The sequence below is a fragment of the Mirounga angustirostris genome, unplaced genomic scaffold, assembly GCF_029215605.1.
Source record: "Mirounga angustirostris isolate CCGP_5_RB_7025 unplaced genomic scaffold, mMirAng1.0.hap1 SCAF_11, whole genome shotgun sequence".
In the NCBI taxonomy this organism is placed as follows: domain Eukaryota; kingdom Metazoa; phylum Chordata; class Mammalia; order Carnivora; family Phocidae; genus Mirounga; species Mirounga angustirostris.
In genome coordinates, this window is record NW_026991719.1 from 105,779,961 (window position 1) to 105,803,245 (window position 23,285).

At 37.5% G+C, this 23,285-nt stretch overlaps 1 protein-coding gene across 6 annotated transcripts in view; it reads right to left on the minus strand.

Moving 5' to 3' along the window:
- The window catches only part of SMARCA1 (SWI/SNF related, matrix associated, actin dependent regulator of chromatin, subfamily a, member 1), a 786,408-nt gene that overhangs the window by 411,044 nt on the left and 352,079 nt on the right, over window positions 1–23,285 (minus strand). The window lies entirely within an intron of this gene.

The window sequence follows — 23,285 nt, forward strand, 5'->3', positions numbered from 1 at the left end:
CAGCATAGGTCTGAAGATGGAGGAAATTCAGAAAAATAAAAAGGAATCTTAAGTGTGCCACCTCTTAAGTGTGCCAACTCCCTTTTAGATGCCTTCCTGGAAGTCTCACATGGAACTTTGGCTTACATATCAGTCTAAAAGTCTCATGGCCTTGGCTAGCTGCAAGGAATGCAGGAAAGTAGAATCTTTTATTCTGGGTAGAAAGGTGTCCATCTGAAAATTAGCATTATGTACCTAAGTAGAAAGAAGAGATATTGCAGTAGGCAACAGAGACATCTGTGACACAACAGCCATCTAATGAGTTTGAGTTGAATGAACTGTAAGATTCTTTCCAGGGACGCCTGGGTGGCTCAGTCGTTGGGCGTCTGCTTTCAGCTCAGGTCATGATCCCAGGGTCCTGGGATGGAGCCCCGCATCAGGCTTCCTGCTCAGCGGGAAGCCTACTTCTCCCTCTGCCTCTCCCCCTGCTTGTGTCCCTCTCTCACTGTCTCTCTCTCTGTCAAATAAATAAATAAAATCTTAAAAGAGAGAGAGAGAATTGCTCTTTAAAAAAAAAAAAGATTCTTTCCAACCCTTAGATCATATGAACTCATAACAGAATTATGTGTTAAGAGACCTGCTTTCAACGTATTCTTAATCTGGGAGATAAGACTGCCCTTATAAATACTCCATCATCTGTGTAACCAGTTCTCTGCATATAATCCCCTCTGTTTCAACCACTTAGAGTGGTTTCCTTTTTTCTGGTTGGACCTGGATTAATGTAGTGCCTGAAACTATTAATCTTACTGGCTAAAATTTCTCTTTTGAGAGTCCTTGCGTGAATAAAATATAAAATAAGGAGGTTTCAGTGAAAATCACTGGGCATGGAGAGATGCAGAGAGCCTAGAGGCATTTCCTCAGTAGGAAAGCTATGAGAGTTTTCAAGGCAGCCATGAGGACAACTATTCATTCAAATATCAAATATTTATTGAGCACCCACTATGTGCCAGGCACTGTTAAATGCTAGAGATACAGTGATAAACAAGATAGAGACATGGTTTCTGGCCCCAGTTAGAATAAGGAGAGCTCAAAGAAGTGTAAGAAAATTAAGAAATTAGAGTTGAGATTGGGGATGTTAGTTCAGAAGCAAACTTCAATGACTTGATAATTTGGCCTTTATCTTGATTCCGAAATGTTCAAGGAATACTGACCTTGAAACTATTCCTCCCTCTTACATGCCTTCCTTTGTGATTCCTTAAAGGCAGTTTTCTTCTGTGCTCACAATTTTCTAGTCCTGCTTTCCATAATCCTTCCCTTGCCTTGTACTGGGTTATGCAACACTCTGTCAACCCATTGTAAATATTGCTGCATTTGCAAGTATAATAACAAATTCCATGCAACTTCGCCTTTCCATATTGTCTGACAAGAGGCCATTATTGTTTTAAATTTGTACTTACATACTGTAATATTTGCATTTTGCATTTAATCACTGTCACATTTTAGTGATGGGAAGTGGAACTGGGTACAACAATTTGTATTATGTATTTTGACCTGAAATAGTACCCACAGCTGGGATGTTGTTTGGATGCGTATAGCCTTCAGTGATTCATAACTCAATGATTTTAATGTGTCTGTTGACCTTCCAGACAGTTCAGTAATCACTGTTTTGTACCTAACTTGCTTGAAATCTAAAACCACTGTATCTAAGCAAAGGGAAGCAAGCACTGTATTTAAAGGAAGTCTCCATTTTAGCTGGCTTTGACAAACTCCTCCCAATAGCCTTTTCAAGGTATTTTGACTTCTCTCATTTATACCCCTTGTTTATCTTCCTCAGGAATAACACACAGTTTGGACTTGACTAACAGTGTTGCTTATTACATTTTCCTGTCCTTTCTCAAGAGCTCCTCATCTTTCTCTGGGTGAATTGTAAGCAATTTAAAGACAGGACCAAGCCTTTTAATTCATTTTTGGTCAATGACACCATATCTGTTTTTCCTTTTTTTTTTTTCTCCTGTTTCTCTTTTTGGTAAGCCTGAGATTTTACCCAGTTTCCCCAAACACCCCAGCCTTCCTATTACTAGGCTCTGCTAATAACTTACCTTGTGACCTTGGTCAAGTTGTTTAACCTCTCAGAACCTATTTTCCCATCCCTAAAATCGATTTGCTATCCACCTCTTATTGTTGCAATTCAAATGAAAAGAGAACCACCTTTTAAGCAATAGCACCTGGGGGTGCCTGGGTGGCTCAGTCGGTAAGCCTCTGACTTTGGTTCAGGTCATGATCTCGGGGTCCTGGGATCAAGCCCACATCTGGCTCCCCGCTCAGCAGGGAGTCTGCTCTTCTCTTTCTCTACCCCTCCCCCTGCTTGTGTGTTCTCTCTCTTTCATAAATAAATAAATAAAATTCTTAAAAATAAAAAATAAATAAGCAATAGCTCCTGGAACAAAGCTAAGCACATATAAGAATTTCAGTTAGTCTACTTCTCCTCTCCCTGACCCATATACCACCAAAAGAAAGTTATCTGTTCTGAGACCCACACCCTCAGAGTTCTGTCCTCTATTAATATGACCATTCTAGTGAGTGTAGTGCATTATCCCTACTACAGAATGTATTTATGTTTTAAATGAAGTTCCCTCTAGAGAATGTCTTATTTCTCAACTGAACTGACACCTGAGCACACTAAGTAGTTCCTTTTCAGGTATCTTCTATCATTGCTCCCTGCTGCATTCATATTCATCATAGCATTTAGAGCAATTTGAAGTGAATTACTTCATTCGTTGACTTATTTATTGTTTATCTCTCCCAATAGGCTGTGCACTCAAGGGCAGAAATGATGTCTGCTTTAATCACCAATGAATTACCAGAACCTAGCCAAGTGCCTAGCACAGAGCAGACAATATGTATTTTTTGATAGATTTGATGGATGGATGGATGTAATAAGTGGAAAATTAATCAAATAAGTGAAATATTATGCTGGAAATTTCAGGCTCACTGGGAAGATGGTAAGAGTAATATTTGGGGCAGACAGTTATTTGTCACCTCAAATTGTATAAAGATAGACCTCCTTGAAGAGAAAAGGTTAAGAAAAGGTTGACCGAGTGGAGCAAATGGATTTGTACAAATGGCAAGCAAGATACATGTTGAGAATTTGCGGAGGATATTATGTCTAAAGGCACAGGAACTCCTAAACCATGCTTATCAACAAATACTTTTCATACAAAAACAGCAGAAGAAGCCTGACATATAATTCATTTTCCTCTTTCCTTTGTCTCCCCTGCCCAGATTTTAACATTAAAGCCTGGCTACTTGGACCCCCATATTCTAGCAAAAGTCCTTAGCTTCTGAGGTGAAAAAGACACCAAAAACCTGTCACAGCTGAGGAATCAGAAAACAAGTTAGGTTTGTGAGCTGTCAGGTTGAAAAGGATTTGTAAGCCCCTTCCCACCTAGTCTATGCTATGAAGACTGATTTCCAGGGGTTTGAGAGAGATTTGTACTATGGCTTCAAGGTTTACAAAATGCTACCATCCTAGGAGTTTGAATTATTCCTCCCCTGTATTTCATTTGTAATGTACCTTTGGCAGCATAAAGAGTATTAAAAGGGCATTTGAATAGTAATAAGGCCCTTAACACTTAGGAGTAGTTATTTCCCTTCCAATACAGTTGTTTTGCTGAAGGGAAATAACCAGTAACAAACTGGATTAACCCCTTGTCTTCCAAAATCTAATGCCACTTGGTGTGTAGTTAGAAGCCAGTGCCCTGAGTGATTAAATACTGAAGGACACAAAAATTATGATTTTCAGTTAAACACTTTTGATCTACTCCTTCTCTCCCCTATGCCCCCTGCCTCCTCCTCATTGTAAGGGAGAAATAATTCACTCAAGAAACCCCCAAATTGGAAAACCATCAGATTTAGGGTAAAATTCCTATGATTCAAAACATTTGGGTGAGTCCATTCACAATTAAGAAAATATCTGAATTGCATAATATTTTAACATAAAGTTTTTCGCTTTTAAGTAAGGGGTAGTAGGGTGTAGTCGTTAAGACCATAGACTCTGGAGTCAGGAGGTGTCAGTTTTAATCCCAGGTCCATGTACCAGTTGTGGGACCTCTGGCAAGTCACTTAGTCTCTCTGAAGGTCAGTTGTTTTTTCAAATATAAAATGGGAATATACAATACCTACTTAACAGAGTTCTTGTAAAGGTTTTAAAAGATCAATGATGAAAGTATACAGCATGATCCTGGTATATTCTAAGTGCTTCCTACATGTTAGCCAAGGTACTGCTAACTTAACCAAATACTTTTAAGTAGAGCTTCTTAGGAGACTGCCTTTGAATAGTTATTCTTAGACTACTTGGTTTTTTTTTTAAGATTTTATTTATTTGATACAGAGAAAGAGACAGTGAGAGAGGGAACACCAGCCGGGGGAGTGGGAGAGGGAGAAGCAGGCTTTCTGCCGAGCAGGGAGCCCCATGCAGGGCTCGATCCCAGGACCCTGGGATCATGACCAGAGCCGAAGGTAGAGGCTTAATGACTGAGCCACCCAGGCGCCCCTAGACTACTTGTTTTAACAACCTATCTTTTTAAGTAGAGACTTCTAATTGGTATACTAGTATTTATTTATGAATATTACTATAGTTCTTGAAATTTTGTCTTATTGTTAACATTATTCTTCATTTCTTTGTAAATAGTATGAAAGAAAACTTCATTCAGCCAACACTCTTAGTATCCCCACATAGACCAGTTAATGATATTTTACCATATTTTGATTTTTCAAAGTACTTTTGGGCATTTAAACCAAAAAAAAAAAGAATGTTCTTTTCATAGTTCCCTGCTCAAATGCAAACAAGAACTGTCCTGAAAGGGGTCCACAGGCTGCCGGTGAAAACTTGACATTAAGCCAAGACTTAATTCAGTCAATAAATTAATACTCCTATGCCTAGGTAGATGTGTACATTTTCTCCACATGATAAATAAGCAGGGTGTGATTTCTACCAAATCAATCTTGGCTTGAGTCAGTACTTCTCTAATCAATAAATCTGGATGTGCACTGAATTATGAAGTCAATATATGCAGTGTTACATTCACTTTAAACTCCTTCATCAAAAGTACCTACAATTTTTCTATTATTGCCATAAATTCAAATTCCAGGCTTCTTTCTTTTTTTAACTACCACTTTAAAGGGACAATAAGTTTCTGTGTCCTGAAAAAGCTCTTACTTGGATCTGGTTAGAAATCCAAATAGATTCTGTGACCTAATCAATGCAGTAGCTATAATTACATTGGAACCACGCTATAAAGCAGAATTGGGTATGAGGCAGTATTAATGAACACTGTGGTGTTTGAAAGTTGTTGCTGGGATACTTAGAGTTTTTATTAGGAATTCTAAGAAGTTGGATGTGTGAATCATATGAAAGAGATCCACCATTTCCTAGCCAAGGTTATAGGCCTTCCACTGCTTCCCTTAACAATATTCCTTTTCATTTTCATTATATGTATGTATACAACAGAGCCAGACTTACTGAAGCCTTCAAGTCTTAGCAATGCAATAAAGATGTGCAACTTCCTTGGAATTTTAATATTGCCAGAAGATCCTGACCTGCCCATTCCTTCTCTGTGCTCTAAACAATTATAATCAGCCCTCTTTGTTTCCTTTTAGGCTTGTTTCTGTTCAGTAACTGCTCCTGACACCCTTAACTGGGGGATATGGGATATTGTGGAGATCAATTCTTGCCATTACCCTATACTACCACCACAAAGCTGTGTGTGATGAGGATCTGTGTCTCTTCCAAGCTTACTCAACTCAGAAAGGGCTGTGATTCATTCTGAATTAAGTGCTTATTAAGTTGTTAACAGGTGTATTTTTAACTCCTTTTCAAGACTCAGGGGTTCTTATACTGGGATCCATAGACAGAATTTAGAAGGCCTGTGAATTTGAATGGGAAAAAAATTAAATATTTATTTTCACTGACCCCTAACTATAATTTAGCATTTCCTTCAACTATGAATGTACAAATCATAGTTAATATTAGCATTGACTATGAGTTTATCACTCAATTATAGACATTTTCATATCACATTACAGGTGTTGTAGATGTCTCAAAATAATATTTATGCTCATTGCTATTTCAAAATTATGATAGTTATCAGACCCATCAGTAGATCTCACTATTTGGCAAACTATGCCGGCTGCCTGTTTTTGTAAATAAAATTTTTATTGGAAGACAGTCATGGTAATTCATGTACGTATTGTCTGTGGCTACTTTCCTGCTACAAATGGCAGAGTTGAGCAGTTTCAACAGACTATGTGGCCCAAAAACCCTAAAATACTTATTATCTACCCTTTTATAGAGAAAGTTTACCAACTCCTGATTTGATACATTAATATGGAGGTACATATACTATTATTGTTTTTCAAAATAATTGGTCTCCTTTTTAATTCTTTTTTTTTTAAAGATTTTATTTATTTATTTGAGACAGAGAGAATGAGAGACAGAAAGCATGAGAGGGAGGAGGGTCAGAGAGAGAAGCAGACTCCCTGCTGAGCAGGGAGCCCGATGGGGGACTCGATCCCGGGACTCCAGGATCATGACCTGAGCCGAAGGCAGTCGCTTAACCAACTGAGCCACCCAGGCGCCCCTCCTTTTTAATTCTATGGGTTTCATTTCATTCATTTAAAAACATGATTCTGAGAAAAGTTCCATAAGCTTTATCGAACTGACAAAGAGATTCATGAACAACAACAACAAAAAGCTTAGGAACCCTTAGCTAGCTTGAGAATGAATCTCAAGTCCTATTAGTGTGCATGTAGACTCAGTTTGTAGTTACCTTTTCACGCTTGGCAAATATATTTAACTACTTAACTACAGACTTAACTTCTGGTCTTCCTTATATTTGACTGCTTTATTACCCAACCTCATTTTATTGTGTTGTTTTATTAAATCATTCATTCATCAATTTATGTATTGAATGCCTACTATGCATCAAGCACTGAGGATACAGTATTAACCAAAACAGATGAGAATCTCTGCCCGCACAGAGCCTACATTCTGGCTGAGGGAGATATGCATATAATAAGTAAAACAGTAGTATGTAAGATGTGACAAGTGCTGTAGATGAAAATAAAGCAGAAAAAGTGAATACACTTTTAAATGGAAGACCAGAGAAGGCCTCAGTAAGAAGGCAGCACTTGAGAGCAAAGACCTGAAGAAGGTGAGGGTGTAAGCCATGCCAGGAACTGGGACTAGGCAAAGGAAATAACTATTGCCAAGACCCCCTGGGAAAGAGTGTGTCTGGCTTCTTCCAGCAAGGAGGCCAATGTGACTGGAATAGAGTAAGTCAGATAGTGAGCAGTAGAATGTAAGACCAAGAGGTAATGAAGCCAGGGATTCTCAACTCTCCCTGAGCCTTAGAATTAGTTGGGGAATTAAAAAAAAAAACAAAAAACTGTAGATACCTGGGCCACACCACATATTATCCCCTCTGGAGGTACCACGTCAGTTTATTTGGGGGTGGGGCCTGCACATTGTTTTTGGTTTTGTTTTTGTGGTTTTTTTCAGTTTTTTTCCTGTGATTCTAATGTGTGATAATGGTTACAAACCATTGGGGTAGAGCCATAAGCCACTATATCGACATTAGTTTTTGCTTAAAGTGAGTTGAGTCATTGGACGGTTTTGATAAGAAAAGTAACATGATCTGAGTTAGGTCTTAATAGGATCACTCAGGCTGTTCTGGGTTAGAAGGTTAAAGGTAGAATCAGGAAGATTAGTTAATTGGCTACTACAATAATCCGGACATGTCATGGTGATTGCAGTAAAGATGGTAAAAAGTGGTTAGATTCTAATTATATATTGAAGGATAAACTATTAAGATGGCTTTTAGACTGAGGTGGGAGGATCAGAAAAAGGGAAGAATCAAAGAGGATTCCAGGGAACTGAGCAACTGGAAGAATGAATGGCTTTTTTTGGTTTTTGTTTTGTTTTGTTTTTTAATTCAATTAATTAACATACAATGTATTATTGGTTTCAGAGCTTGAGTTCAGTGATTCATCAGTCTTATATAATATCCAGTGCTCATTACATCCTGTGTCCTCCTTAATATCCATCACCCATTCACCCCATCCCTCCACCCCACCCATCCCTTCCAGCTACCCTCAGTTTGTTTCCTATGTTAAAGAGTCTCTTATGGGTTGTCTCCCTCTCTGGTTTTATCTTGTTTTATTTTTTTTCCTCTCTTCCCCTTTGATCCTCTTTTGTTTCTTATGAATGACCATTAATTGAAATGGGCCAAACAATGGGAGGATCAGATTATGAGGAAAATATCAGCAGTTCAGTTTGGACACATTAAGTTTCAAATTCCTTTTAAATATACAAGAGGAGATAGAGGCAGTTGGATATACAAATATAGAGTTTAGAAGAGAAATCTGGACTGTAGATATAAATTTGGACTCAACAGAATGTACATGGTATTTAAAGCCACAAGACAGGATGATATCACTGAGGGAGTGATTGTGGATAGAAGTGAGAAGCAGTCTAGGACCCTGACATTAAGAAGTTGGGGAGATGAAGAACCAGCAGGAGGAAACTTGAGCAACCAGAGAAATAGGAAGAAAACTAGGTGTGATGCCCTGGAAACCAAGGGAATTACCTGCTATACAAAATAGTGCTGAAAGATCAAATAAGATGAGAATTGAGAATTGACCTTTGCATTAGCAATGAGGCCATTTGTGACCCTGACAAAAGCATTTTCAGTGAAATGGTAAGGGAGAGAGAATCTGACCGGAATGATATCAGGAAAGAATAAGAGGAGAACAAAACGAAACAGTAAATAGAGACAATTCTTTTGCGGAATTTTTTGCTGTTAAGAGGACAGAGAAACTGACTTCTGAAAATAATTCAAGTGATTACAGTATGTTTGAAGGCTGATGGGACTAATTCATCAAAGAGGGAAACATTGTTGGTGTAAGAGAAAGGGGGGGGCGCCTGGGTGGCTCAGTTGGTTAAGCGACTGCCTTCGGCTTGGGTCATGATCCTGGAGTCCCTGGATGGAGTCCCACATCGGGCTCCCTGCTCGGCAGGGAGTCTGCTTCTCCCTCTGACCCTCCCCCCTCTCATGTGTTGTCTCTCATTCTCTCTCTCTCAAATAAATAAATAAATTCTTTAAAAAAAGAGAGAGAGAAAGGGGGAAGGATTACTAGAGCAATTCAGTATATTTAAGGAACGGTCAGACTGCCTTGGTCCATATCCTGGCTTCCCTGTCTGAGTTGTGAGATTTGGGGCAAATTAACTTCTCTGTATCTCAATTTCCACATTGGGAAATGGAAATATAATAGTACCTACCTCATAGGTTGTTTTGACTATGGGATTAGATATGTAAAGCACTTACTGGTATATAGTAGGGACTCAAAATATGTTAGCCAGTAGTAGTTGTAACTACATTCCTCTTAACAAAACACTGCTTAAGATTTCTTTTTCTATAAATCTTCCTAACCAAGTGACCCCCCACTCCACTGCAACCCCAGGTTCAGGGACTCTACTCATTCAACCAATCTCTTGGAACTTAATGGATATATAGCCATACTGTCATGTTGACCTTTGCTTCTGTTTTCTCTTTTTTATATGTCATTTCTGTGTCTATATTTCCATAAGACCCCTCTCTCCCCAAAGGGGCAGTACTTACTATACAGGCCAAGAGCACAGGCTTTCAAGTCAAACTGTCTTAACTTGGATCCCAGCTCTGTCACTTGCTGACTGTTTAACATTAGACAATGTTTTAACCTCCCATCTCACTTTTCCTATCTATAAAATAGGGATAATAGTATTACCTACCTCACAGATCATTGAAAGGATTAAATGAGTTAATACGCAAAAAGTGCTTAGAATAGTACCTGGCACATAATAAATTCATAACATATTTTTGCTATTATTATTCCTAGAAACCACACACTATGTCTTCCAAACATTTGGCAACACCTCCTACCCAACATCCTACCATGACCACAACACCACAACACATCCATCCTCTTCCCTAAATCGGAGCTTTATATTCAGGGGCACTTGCAGTATAGCATTTACGTGTTTACTAACTGCCAGCCTGCCTTCTGGGGGCATGTGTGCAAAATGTAATAAAAGCCCTCTTTTTCTCCAAGTGATCTGAAAGAAGTCTATCAACAGACCATTTATTCTCATTACAGTAGTACGACTGTATCTAAAAATTAAAATGAATGAATGAATAAGATGGCAATCTTTACATACTCAACATTTTTTACTAGTATTAATATTTAAATCAATTAAATTTATTCAAAATATTTTTCATTTTTATTTTTCTCTCTTTCCTTCCTGTAAAGGGTAAAAGGGAGTCTACATAACTAACTTCTATTCACCCTTCAGATCCTAAATTAGACATTACTTACTCCAGGGAGCCTTTATTCCCTGCTATGTCATCCCTATGTGCCCCTGTACTTGTGCTCATCATGACACCAGTCACACCATATTAGAATCATCTAGTTACTTGTCAGTCTTCCCCACTCCATGTGCACAAGTACTGTGTCAATCTCATTCCCTAGTGAATACAACATTTAACACATTGCTGGTACACAATACACATTTATTTATGTTATTTTAGCTGTGTTATTCCCAGTAGCCAATTAGGTAGGATTTTTCCCTTTTCAACCTGGAACTTTAGTGTTGTGTAGGTAAAATCACAATACAAAATAAAATACAATGATATCAAGGAAACCTTATGTATGATCAGATTACAAAGCTATCTCCACAGTGGGATTTGAAGGAAAATTAGAAAGCCCCTATACAAAAAAATCTCCTCTACCAGACCATCTACCTCAAGACTACACATTGCCACAGGTCCATAGCTTATAGAATAATAGCAAAAGAAGAGCAACATTCATCGAATGCTTACTATGTGCTAAGCATATGGTACATGATAACTCCTTTAATCCTCACGATGGCTCTATGGTGTGTGTATGACTACTCACATTTTATGGATGAGGAAACAAGGTCATAGCTGTTGAATAATTTGCCCAGGGATACACAGAGAATAAATAAAAAGCTAGAATTTAAATACAGGTCTTCCTGACTCTACATTTATATGCTTTCTATTATTCTACATCAACACCCAGGAGACAGATCCTAGACAACAAAGTAAGGATAGAAGCAAAATATAAAAAATAACCTGAGAGGTGGCTATATTCATGGACGGCATGGGCAAGAATGGTTTTAGGGATGAGCAGTCTATTTACGTGCTGTAGTAAGCAGAATAAGGCCACCTAAATGTGCCCAAGTCCTAATTCCTAGAACCTGTGAATATATCACTTTACACGGAAAAAGGGATTTTTCAGATTTGATTAAGGTTAAGGACTTTGAGAATAGGAGATTATCCTGGATTATCTGAAGGACTCTGTGTCATCACATGGGTCCTGTATTAGTTTCCTGTGGCCACTGTAACAAATTATCACAAACTGCGTGGCTTAAAGCAATAGCAATTTATTCTTTCATACTTCTAGGGGCTAGAAGTCTGAAATCAAGGTAACAGCAGGAACCCATTACTTCTGGAAGCTCTGGGGAGACTCCTTCCTTGTCTTTTCCAAGTTCTGGTGGTTCCAGGTATTCCTTAATTTGTAGCTGCATTGTTCTAATATCTGCTTCTGTGATCCCATTGCTGCCTCCTCTTCTTTCTACCTCAAATTTCCCTTTGCTTTTCTTTGATAAAGACCCTTGTCATTAGGTTTAGACCACAGCCAGATAATCCAGTATGATTTTTTTTTTTATTTCAAGATCTGTAGTTATATCGTCAAAGAACCCTTTTCAAACAATCCTGTAATATTCACATGTTCTGGTAATTAGGATGTGGACATATCTTTTGGAGGGCCAAAATTCAACCCACAGATCCTTAAAAGTGGAGAACCTTTTTCGGCTATGGTCAGAGAGAGATGTGAATACAAAGCAATGATCAGATAGATGCAATGTTGCTAGCTTTGAAGATGAAAGAAGGGGCCATGAATCAAGGAATGAAGGTGGCTTCTAGAAACTGAGAAAGGTAAGGAAACAGATTTTCCTCTAGAGATTCCAGAAGAAAATGCAGTCTTACCAGTACCTTGACTTTAGCCCAGTGAAAATCATTTTGGACTTCAGACCTCCAGAATTCTAAGATAATAAATTTGTGTTGTTTTAAGCCCCTAAGTTTGTGGGAATCTGTTACAACAGTGCTGAAGAAAGTTAGAGCAAATGTTTGGATGAGAACAAGTATGGAAGCCAGAGTCAAGAGGGCAGGTCATGGAATAGATGATGTAAATTCTGGAAGGCAGATCAGGCAAGAATTAGGAAAGCCAAAGGAAGAAGAAGGTCAGGACAAAGAAAGTAGAAGAACTGACATGCATTACTAATAACCACAATCACACTTGATAATGGAGCATCAGGCCAGGGGACTGATCCTAACATAGGGAGCCCAGACCCTGTAAGGGGAATACTCTTGGAAGCATGCTGTCCAGTTAGAATATGTGTGGGCAGAAGAGAGTGGCATCATCTGGCAAGAATATCCATATAGAGTTGCCTGCAATGTTCACATTACTCACTCTTCAGGTTAAGGCATTTAAGGTTCTCGACTTCAAGTTCAAGTTTCATACTAGTTTCATACTAGTATCACCTACTTAACACAGAACTTGTTAAAAAGATGTCCTAATGAGTCACCTCACAGGGTCTGAGAGAAAGACCCCAAGACTGATATGTGCAGATAAGAAATATTTACAGTATGGAGCGTCTGGTAGGCACAAGTACTGAGCCTGGCACATGGTAAATGCAACAAATGTCTGTTGAATGGGTGAAGGAATAGATGAGTGAATGAAAACACTGAAAACTCAGAAAGTTTGTAGGACATGATAACTTAAAGAAAGAAGGATGGACAAAAATGGCATGGGACTCCAAAGGCAATCTTGGCCCACTGCCCTGAGGGCTAGTCATGGACAATACTTCCCTGTGACTGGGCTGGTGTGTTCTTTTATAGCATTTATCTCCTTTCATAGATAACTTTATTTTTTTTTAAGATTTTATTTATTTATTTGACAGAGAGAGCAAGAGAGCACAAGCAGGGGTAGAGGCAGGCAGAGGGAGAAGCAGACTGACCACTGAGCAAGGAGCCCGATGCAGGATTCAATCCCAGGACCCTGATCATGCCCTGAGCTGCAGGCAGCCACTTAACCAACTGAGCCACAGGGAGGGGCCCCATAGATAGCTTTATTATTTCCAATTTCTAATTTCAAAAGTAATACATCTAAAAGGAAAGGAAAAAAATGCATGTAATCTCATCACCCCAACATAACTATTTTGGAGCATTGACTTTTAGTCTTACGTCTTTGTCTATAACTCTGCTTATGTCTGTGTCTCAATCTCTTTCTTTCTCGTGTGTGTGTGTGGTATTTTAAAATGTTATATAACTCTTTTTACTATTCTATAAATTGTTTTTATGTTTTTAAACCCAGTACATATTGTGGTTACTTTTCGAGGTCAATAAATATTCTATTACAATATGATTTTATATAACTACATAATATCTCAACCTATGAGTATATGTAATTTATTTAACGAATCTCCTACTGCCTTTTTCTTATAATTTTCCATCATCAAAAACAGTGGTGCAGTGACACTTTTTATAGTCAGTGCTTTATACACATCTCTAATTATTTCCTTAAGGTAACTTCCTACAAGTGGAATTGCACATTTTGTGGATTTAGATACATATTGTCATGTTACCCTATGAAGAGATTTACCTATTTGTATTCTGACTTGAGTATATAAAAGTTGTTTCCTCAAAACTTTGTCAACACAAGTTTTATCAATTTTTTAAATTTGCCAATGTAATGGATAGATTTAGTTTGTATCTGTTTGATTGCTAATGAAGGTAAGTATTTCTTCATCTATTTATTGGCCATTTTTTGTTTTTCCTTTGTGAATTACTCTTATGTCCCTTGTCCATTTTCCTATTTATGTTTTTATCTTTTCAAAATTAGCTTGTAAGAACTGTTCAAGTAGACAATCTGCTGCAAACATTTTCCCATTTGTTGTTTTCCTTTAATTTTTATTATGAATTTTTAGGCTACAAAAGGAACTTAATATATTTGTTTTTGTAGCATTAACTCATCTTTTCCTTCCATATTTTATGCCTTTACTTAGAAAGATGTTGCTATACAAGAATATATAAATACAATAAATACATATTTTTTTGTTATGTCATAGTTTCATTTTCACATTTTGATTGTTAAATTATCTAGCAATTTCTATTGAATTGTTTGAGGTAAGGGTCTTATTTTAGTTCACTCGTAGTAGATAGCTATTTATGAGATGATGAATTTTCACTAGAAATTCACTGAAATAAATCCAGAAAAGAGTGTACTGAACTCTCAAACAAATGAAGTAATTTTTTTCAAAACCTACATTGTCCATACTGCACCTTAGGTCTCAGTAAGTAATGGATTCTGATCTACAAACAACCCAGCATGCCAGCATTGGCAGGTGTACACATGAGCCAACCAAATAGCAATGCTCCTTTGCAAGCAAAAGGTCAGCTTCTCAGTGTGAAGTCTTCAGTTACAGACCCACATTCATTCTCAAATCACCCTGACACACAGAAAACAGACATATTTACTTTTCACATGATTCATGGGTGAATTTTGCTCTGATACAAAGTCAACAACCAGATCTCTCCTCAACAAGCTGAAGCATATGCCACACTGGATGAAAGGCCTTCTGGTAAACTTGGTGAGAGCAACAAGAAAAGAGGTATTTTAGAGTAGAAGAAAACCCTCCTATTTCATTACACACACATTGTCCTTTGGACCTAAATACTCTCGGTTCTTAGTTATATTTCCTATAATATGTTACCAGGGCAAATGCTCAGGGAAATAACAGCTGGAGCCATTTGAGGGTTACTAATTACAGGGCATTGCAGGTACAATTTATAATTCTCCTTGACAGATGTGACCCATTATAGTAAACATTGTTGGCATGCTCTACAAGCCACATGCAGGCTGGGAATAGGTTGGTCCTTGAGTGGCACAGCTTTTCAGCAAGCTTCACCATTACAAGTAGCTCTGTACAAATGTAGGAGAAACAACTACTAACATGATATAATAGGAATATTTTTTTAAAGACCAATTGATTTAAAAATATTTCACTCTATCCATGAAGTATTGATATGCAAAGAAATGCCTAGACAGTTCTATTAGATTATTAACTACGTCTGTTTTTCAATACCACTAATTTCAACATTTGGGTTGAGAAGATTTTTCTGAGTCTGAGCCACAATGTTCCCATTATTTTAAAAATTAAAAAATATTTTCAGTGATTTTCCACCAGTTCATGCTGCAACTAAGTAAAATCTATATTATATAGAAATGAATGCTCAGTTCAAAGCATTTCAGGAAGAAGAAAAATGTCAAAACTATCATTGTCTCTATAGGCAAAACAGATAGCTGCTTGAGTGGCTTTTAGACTTTCCAGTCATTCCTGGAGGTATGGCCAGAGGGTTCCTCAGACATCAATAGAACTATTGTCCCCTTCACACAATGAAAAGACTCAAAGAAGAATCACATACACCTTTAATCATTATTATTTTTTCTAAGAGCTCCTTTAAAGATAAAACAAAAGGATAATTTATGTTTACAGTTCTGTGACACATAAAAAATATAATTAAAGTACTAAATCTCTCCAAAGAAATGTGATGTACAGAATTAAATTCAGCATTTATCTGGAAAGGAGTCCCCTCGGAGAAATCAGGTTGATATGTGAGGGATCAGTCTTGAAGTCCTGTTGCTGATTTTTTTTAAGAAATGGTGTTTTGGTTAACCCTACTCTGATTTCTCCTCACAACTGTCAGTCAGAATGAATTACAGGACCTATTACCTGAATCCCAAGATCTAGCCATATTAACAGACCCTGAGTTTTGTTCTTTGAATGCCATTTAGATCTGGACGTTGTTCTTTTCTATCATATTTCCAGCACCCTCTGACAAAGCAGAATTTAACATTTCCCACACAAGAGGGATATTTTTTTTTTGTAATGGATTTCAGAATACAGAAAGTTACACAGTTTGTTTATTTTTTAATCTTCTTTATTAGTTGCATAAAATTGTCAACAGCTTATGCTAGTCTTGAAAATATCAAGCTGACTTAAGAGAAATTTTCCTGACCTGGGTGGGAGTGGGGAGAGGAGATAAGAAAATGGAAGAATATGGGGATGTGGGGGGGGGCAATATTTTTCTCCTAAAGGATTTCAATCTAATTTTTTTTTTTTTTTTGGTGAAAGTATAGTTCATCTTTCTAACACATTATTGGCTCTAATAAGGATACCACAAACTCAAAAAGGTCAGAATATAAGCTTTAAAGATTGGGTATGTTATTTACAGACTTGGGCACTGACCACATTTGCATGCATGAATCTTGAAGAAGCATTTTTGGCTCAGCTCATGAAAAATCTATTTGGAGGCAATATATTTGAAAGTGCTGTCTTCCCTCCTTGTAGGATGGGAGCCCCAATCAATCTTCTGTGTTATGACCAGGTGTAAGTCATAAAATAGCAGTTATTGCAGGTTTTATGGAGCTGAGAGCTGGGACACTCATGAGGAGGATAAGTTCATAATAGACTTAAAGAGCAAACTATCCTTCAAGGTCTTAGGTTTCCATGGCAAGGCTGCTCCAGTGATCGGCAGCCTTATTTTTTTACCAATATTTCTTAGAAAAACACTTCTACATTTAACAACCCAGCTAGATAACAAGTATTTATTGTATTCAAAGCCTTGTATACCAGAAGATCTTTATCCACGGCTTTGAGCCTTCCTAAAAACTATATGTTCAGCAGCCTGCACCACATCTTTTCAGGTAATAAATCTTTTCTGTCTTAAATTTGTCTTTTGCAAGAATTCCAAAAGGGATCCTTAGCTATAAGTAATTGAAGTATGTCTTTAACATCCTGTACTCCATCACCCTAAAGAGCTGAATTCTTCCCTTGGCCAGCTGTCTCTAGCCCAATACCTTGATACTACATCAATCTAATCCACTGAACATAAATGTATAAAGTTCAGAACCATTTTAATTTCCTGTAGTTCATACTGTCTGATCTCCATGTATTAGCTAACTAAATTTTAATACCAGCCCATACTGGTATAATAATGGAAGGTGACCTAAAGTTGTTTTTTACAGGAAACTAGCATAGATGCACTTCTTCTGGATCCTTCTGGAAAAAGTGGTGTCTCCACCTTCGTTGTCTAATTTTTACTAATAGTAGAGAGAACCAAGGCAGGTTGGAGGGATGGGCAATAGGATAATAAGAGCACTACATGGGGTTAGATGTAGCCTCTTAAGATTTACATCAAATTAGATCAACTCACCTACCCAGATGTCTTTTCTGAGCTCTTAAAGAACAGAAACCATCCCCTGAATCAATCAATTAATTAAATATACAGGTTTCCTTTGTATAATTATCACTTTATTTAACAAATGTTGGCTCAGCCTCTCACCCTGTGGGCCAAGTCCTGTGCTGGGTGTTGGTGATACAGTGATAAATCAGACACAGGCCCAGCCCTCAAGTAGACTTCCTGGTGGGAAACACAATCAATGAAACAGAGAATCACAAGATTTTAAGGGCACTGTATCTGTGCTGAGAAGCTAGAAGGAAATGTTTTTGGAGGGAATGAATTCCATGTGTGTGACACTTAAGACTGTATAGCTCTGTTTTGGGGAAATATATCACTTAAAACAAAAAGTAAAATTATGCTACAAAATATGAAGAAAGCTGCCCCTTTGTCTGATTTTTCTGAAGTGAGTTTAATATGGATAAGAAGTTTTTCATGGAACCCCTGACAAACCCATGGCAAAGAGTCCCAAACTGAAATAGCTGAACTTTGAATTAACCAGAACAGCAGAGCCTCCCAGTGTTCCTGTGATCTGAAATACTACTTTTTCTGTATTTTTCTGTTTTTAATTGAGAGAAAATTAACATACAATAAAATGCACAGATTTTAAGTTTTTAGTTTGATACATTTTGACAAATGTAAACATCCTGGTAACCACCCCTCAAAACAAGATATAGAATATTCCCATCACTCCAGAAAGTTTCCCCTGCCTCTTTCCAGTCTTTTCTATGTAGACACACACTCAGAGACAGTCACAGTTGTAAATTCTTCTATTACTGTGGATTAGTTTTTTCTGTTCTTGAACTTCATATGCAGGGAATCATACAGTTTATACTCTTTGCATCTGGGTGGACACACCAGCCTTTGGAACAGCACACTTGAAGGGATTAAAAGACTCAAAACAACATTAAAGAAGTGAGAAATAAATACAAAACAATCCCCCACTGCAGTGTTTCCATATCTCACTGTGTATATAAAAGTATCTATAGTTTATGTATTCATTTCACTGTCCTTCAGCCCTAAATCACTTAAGCCAAACTGTTTTCTCCACAAGAAAAATTCTCATATGTTCCAAGACACCCACGATCTTTCTTTGATGTGGCTTGGCATGCTATGCCTATTATGTCTTCCTCAAACAGGTTGCACTTGGCTCTACTTTCATGTAGCACATATCACTCAAAGTATGATCCCTCGATTTGATACATAATTTACATGATGATCAAAATTTCATTGTGCAACTGGGAAGGCTTCAAGGACACTGTTGTACTAGCATAGTATACTGGGTGAGAATGACTGGGGAGAGACATTCATGCCAAATGAAACAAGTGCATTTGCCTTCTTATGCCAGGTTTTGTTCTACCTTCACTTCCTTAGTAGGTCACTGAATAATACTGCCCATCATAACCGGTTGCACCAGTTGGATTTTCTCTGCCCCATTCAGCCCAGATGCTGCTGTTGTTTTCCACTCTTTAATCAGAATACAGAATGCCACATGCTGTGTGCATCAGAGAGAAAACAGAGCAGAAACGACAGTTCAATAGTGGAGTTAACTGGGAAGGGAAAGAAAGGATGCCATATACCCATGACTCAAGCCTTGTGTATTTCCTTCTTCCAACACTGGGAAACAGTTAAGATTATATGATATTTTGTATATATATAAAGGTATAGATCTATTATGTATATATGTTTAAATATGAATACAATAGCCTGAGACCAAACACTGGTTCAAGATCACAAGAAATTCTCAGATATGTGACTGCTGTTTTCATTTATATTTTTGTCCTCAGTAGGTTATTTTTTAACAAAATCCCCTTCTGCTTCAATTTCTACCACTCCCTTAATGGATTACCAATTAACTTATTTATCTGTGAGGAAATGGGACTACTGACAGGCAAACACATTTTCAAACTTTCTTTGGAAACCCAGTCACACTTCCATTTCTTCTGTGGTTACAATCCTCTACAGGAGGAAGTTTCCACTTAACCCCAGTTTAGCAACTTGCTTCTTGTTCTTCCCTGCTAAATATTGAGCACTGTTAGCTCTTTAGTCTCAGGAAAGATGGGGACATCTAAAGCTAGCCTGGTTAAGAAACATATTTTAGAGAGTCTGGAAAGGTAAAGCAAAGAGTGTCCTTTGCCTTGAAGATTCCTAGATGTCCTGGATCTTGAATATGAGGGAAGTTCTGAGAGTTAATATGTTTTTTCAATATATGTTTTTGTGGAATAGCAATTTCCTACAGATACAAGTTACTGGATTCAGTTGTAGAAGAAAGAACCTCATGATAATCTCAACACCCTGGGTCTATGGAAACAAGAACACCATCCTTACTTTAGTTCCCTTGGGTACTAGAGGCCATTCAGCTCATTTAGCTTGGCCTAGAAGCTAAGGTTCCCCTGTCCAACCACCAAAGGAACTTAAAGCCAAGAGATCCCAGTTTACAGAATAGAGCTTCTCAGGGACCCAGCCCTGGTGCCAATATCTTAATGATGACGTTCTCCTACAGACTACCCCTGAACTGCGTCCCTAAGAGCAGAGTGAAGGGTAGCAGGTGGCTGATTCTAGGGCTTGTCAAAAGGCAAGCAAAGTTTCCCCCTGTTCTAGGCCCATGAAGCCTTGTTGGCATTTTTCTAAGGTTTGTTTCAAAAGGGTATGTAGTTGTATGTATAAATTGAAAGATATCTGGGAGAATACAGAAGACAAGAAACTCGGGTGCCATTTACCATTATCTTGATAAAATGGCAGTGACACACACTCCGCCTGCCACAATTAGAGTGATAAATGTCTGTTTCTTTGAGGCTTGAAAGTCAATTATGTAGATTATTTGGAGAATACTGACAGATGGCTTTCTTCCCCAAATGAGACAATCAAGCTGAACTTTGAAATGTGCTTAAAAAACACTGTCATTTCTCAAACAGAGGAGGTCTCCCTAAGAGGCTGACCAGAGGACTGGATAAAATTTTGCCATTGGCCACTTTTGATGAACCTGCCCTTTGGTGTTTTTTCCCCTCAGATCTCCCTCTTCTCCCATCCTCAATGGAAGCTTTGCTTCTTTTCATCTTGTAGTCAAATATTGATCCTCCAACCTGTCCTCAAGGTTTTGATTAACACAGAAGATTGCCACGTAAGCAGTTTTTTGTTTGTTTTCAGCTAATTTGTTTTTTATTATTCACTTGCTGCAGTAAATCTTACTTTTATTGTCCAACCACTGAACAGAAAAAAATGGATTGATTTGAGTAACTAAATAATTCAAGCTGCAATGTGTAGTGAAGTGTGGGGGGAGAAAGGAAGTATTGCGGGGAGTCTAAGAAGCTTGATGCAACACTGCCCTTCTTTCTTCTTAGTTCTCTCCTGATCCCTAACCCAGGTTACAATTTTGATTAGATTGTGAGGGGGTTTAAGGAGGTGGCATTGTGGTGCTGCAGCAGTGATTTAAAGCAATAAAGGTTTAAAAAATGATTGTTTAAAAAGTCTTCCCTCACCAAAAAAATTAGAGATTCATTAAATGAGATCTGTTGCTTGTTACTTTTCATTATATTAACGAATTCACTTTGCACAATTATTTAAATCCTGAGGTGTATTTATTTTTTATTCCTAATGGCACAAACCAATCTTCTCCACTGATGTTTACTGGTGACACCAAGTAGTTGGAAAAGTTTTGATGAAAACAACCCAAGAGAATAGAGCAAAAGATATATAGATGTAAAATTGAACAAATCAAGCAAAAGGCAGCTTAACTTGTTTGTTAAAGGCATCAATTTCAGGATGGGGAGAAAGGGAGAAATAGTGGAGGAAGAAAGAAGAGAAAAACAAGAATGAAGGGGTATTTGTCTCCAGCCTCTATCATCTGCCCATCCCGTCATCTTTCCCCTCAGGTACTCAGTATGCTCAGGCTTCCTTAAACAAAATACAAACACACAAGCTATAAATAAAAACATTGATAGGGTTCACTACATGAAAATGTAAAACTTCTATATACAAAATACATCATAAACACATTAAAAAATAAACCACAGGTTGGACTTACAAGGTGTATAACTGACAAAAGATAGAGATCTAAAATATATAATGAATATCCACAAATCTATAAGAAAATCAATATAATAGGAAGATGGGCAAAAGACTTGAGAAGTCATTTTACAGAAGAGGAAATTCAAATGCCCAATATACATATGAAAATACATTCAACCTCAATAGTTATCAAGATAACACTACAAATTAAAACAGTAAGTTACCATTTTCACTACTGGAAAAATGCAAAGTCTAACAATACCATACATTTTCAAGAAAACAGAGAAAGAAGGAATTTAATAACGCTGGTCCAATTTCATATACTTTGGGATGTTTGGCAAAACTAGTCAATCTGAAAATGCACATTCTCTAATGCCCAGTAATTCCAATTCTAGTCATTTATCTTAGGAAAATTATTGTGCACACAAAGAAGTAGCATGTTCAAGGATATTTGCCACAGCATTTTAATAGGAAACAATCTAGATAATCATCAAAACAGAAATGAATAAATTGTGTTATAGTCATATAGTAATACAAATACAAAGCAGCAGGTAAAATGAATGATCTAGATATGCATGTATCAACATGAATAAACATAATCATAATGTTAAATGAAAAATGCAAGTTGCAGAATGATATGTATACAGGAAGCCATTTATATAAAGTTTAAAAAACAATAATACTGTATATTATCTGTGAATACACACACAAACACACAAAATACACTAACATGCATGGGAAGTATGCACACAAACTATGGGATACAGGATACCTCTAAAAACAGGGGAAAGCAATGTAATCAGAGAGGCTGAAGTACAAAGGGGGCTATAATTTTAACACTTTCTTACAAAAAGGAATAAAAAGCAAGGTAGAAAGGGCAGGAGTGAATTAAAAAAGGAATACTTGGGAGCCCCTAGAGCTTACAAAATTGTTACTAGTTTTAGAAGAACCACTTTCCCCCTGTGAGCGGTACCCCTTCTGCCTTTTACAGATATATCCTAGTGCTTCAGTAGTTAGCACTTCTAACCTAGATGTTAAAACCTAAGCCTTTTGTTAGCCTCTAGTAATGCCCAAGTCAATTCCAAAGCAGGATTCAGAATTACACCACATCAAAAGAAAAACCCTCTATAACATATTAGTGGACAGAGGAGATTTTACTAGAGATTTTGTGGTGAGGAGGAGAAAAAAATTTACATCAAAGAGCAAATAACTAATCAAAATCCTCAAGGAAAAAAAAAATTCTCAAGGAATAGGCATTTCTCCCCCAAATTTTCCTCTTCAACAACTAGCTGCCAGTTTCTTCCTCCTTCTTGTTCCTGTCTTCATTCAACCTTTTCCCCCCTTTCTTGTCCAGATCAATTTAGCTCCATCCCATCTCTCAATCTTAGGCTGTAGCTAAACTGATAAGCTTCCAGCTATCTCACCAAAACTTTCAGCAAAAGTGGGTCTCTCCCTAGACTGGAAAACCATTATAAAACATTGTCCTAAAGAGACCATAATGAAATACTCAAAAATAGCTGAAGTGTTCTGATAAAATAAACAGACTGAACAGAAGTCAATTGTCAGTCACCTATTGTCAGTAAAAGCAAAAATAAACAGCAACTCAAACTCAATGGCTTTAAAGAATAACAATTTATTCTCATTCATGAGTCTGTAGATTAAGAGAGGATGGCTGATCTAGACTGGATTCAGCTGAGTAGTTCTGCTTCTAGCTGCAGGTCCAGCTGGGCTTGGCTCCTTGCTAAAAGGCTCAATCTGCTTATGTATATTTATTCTGGGACCCAAGCTGAAGGTATGACTCTTCTTATGGTGATGGCAGAGGCACAAAAGACACATGCATATTTCATGTCTCTGCTCACATCAGGTCTGTTGACATCCCATTGA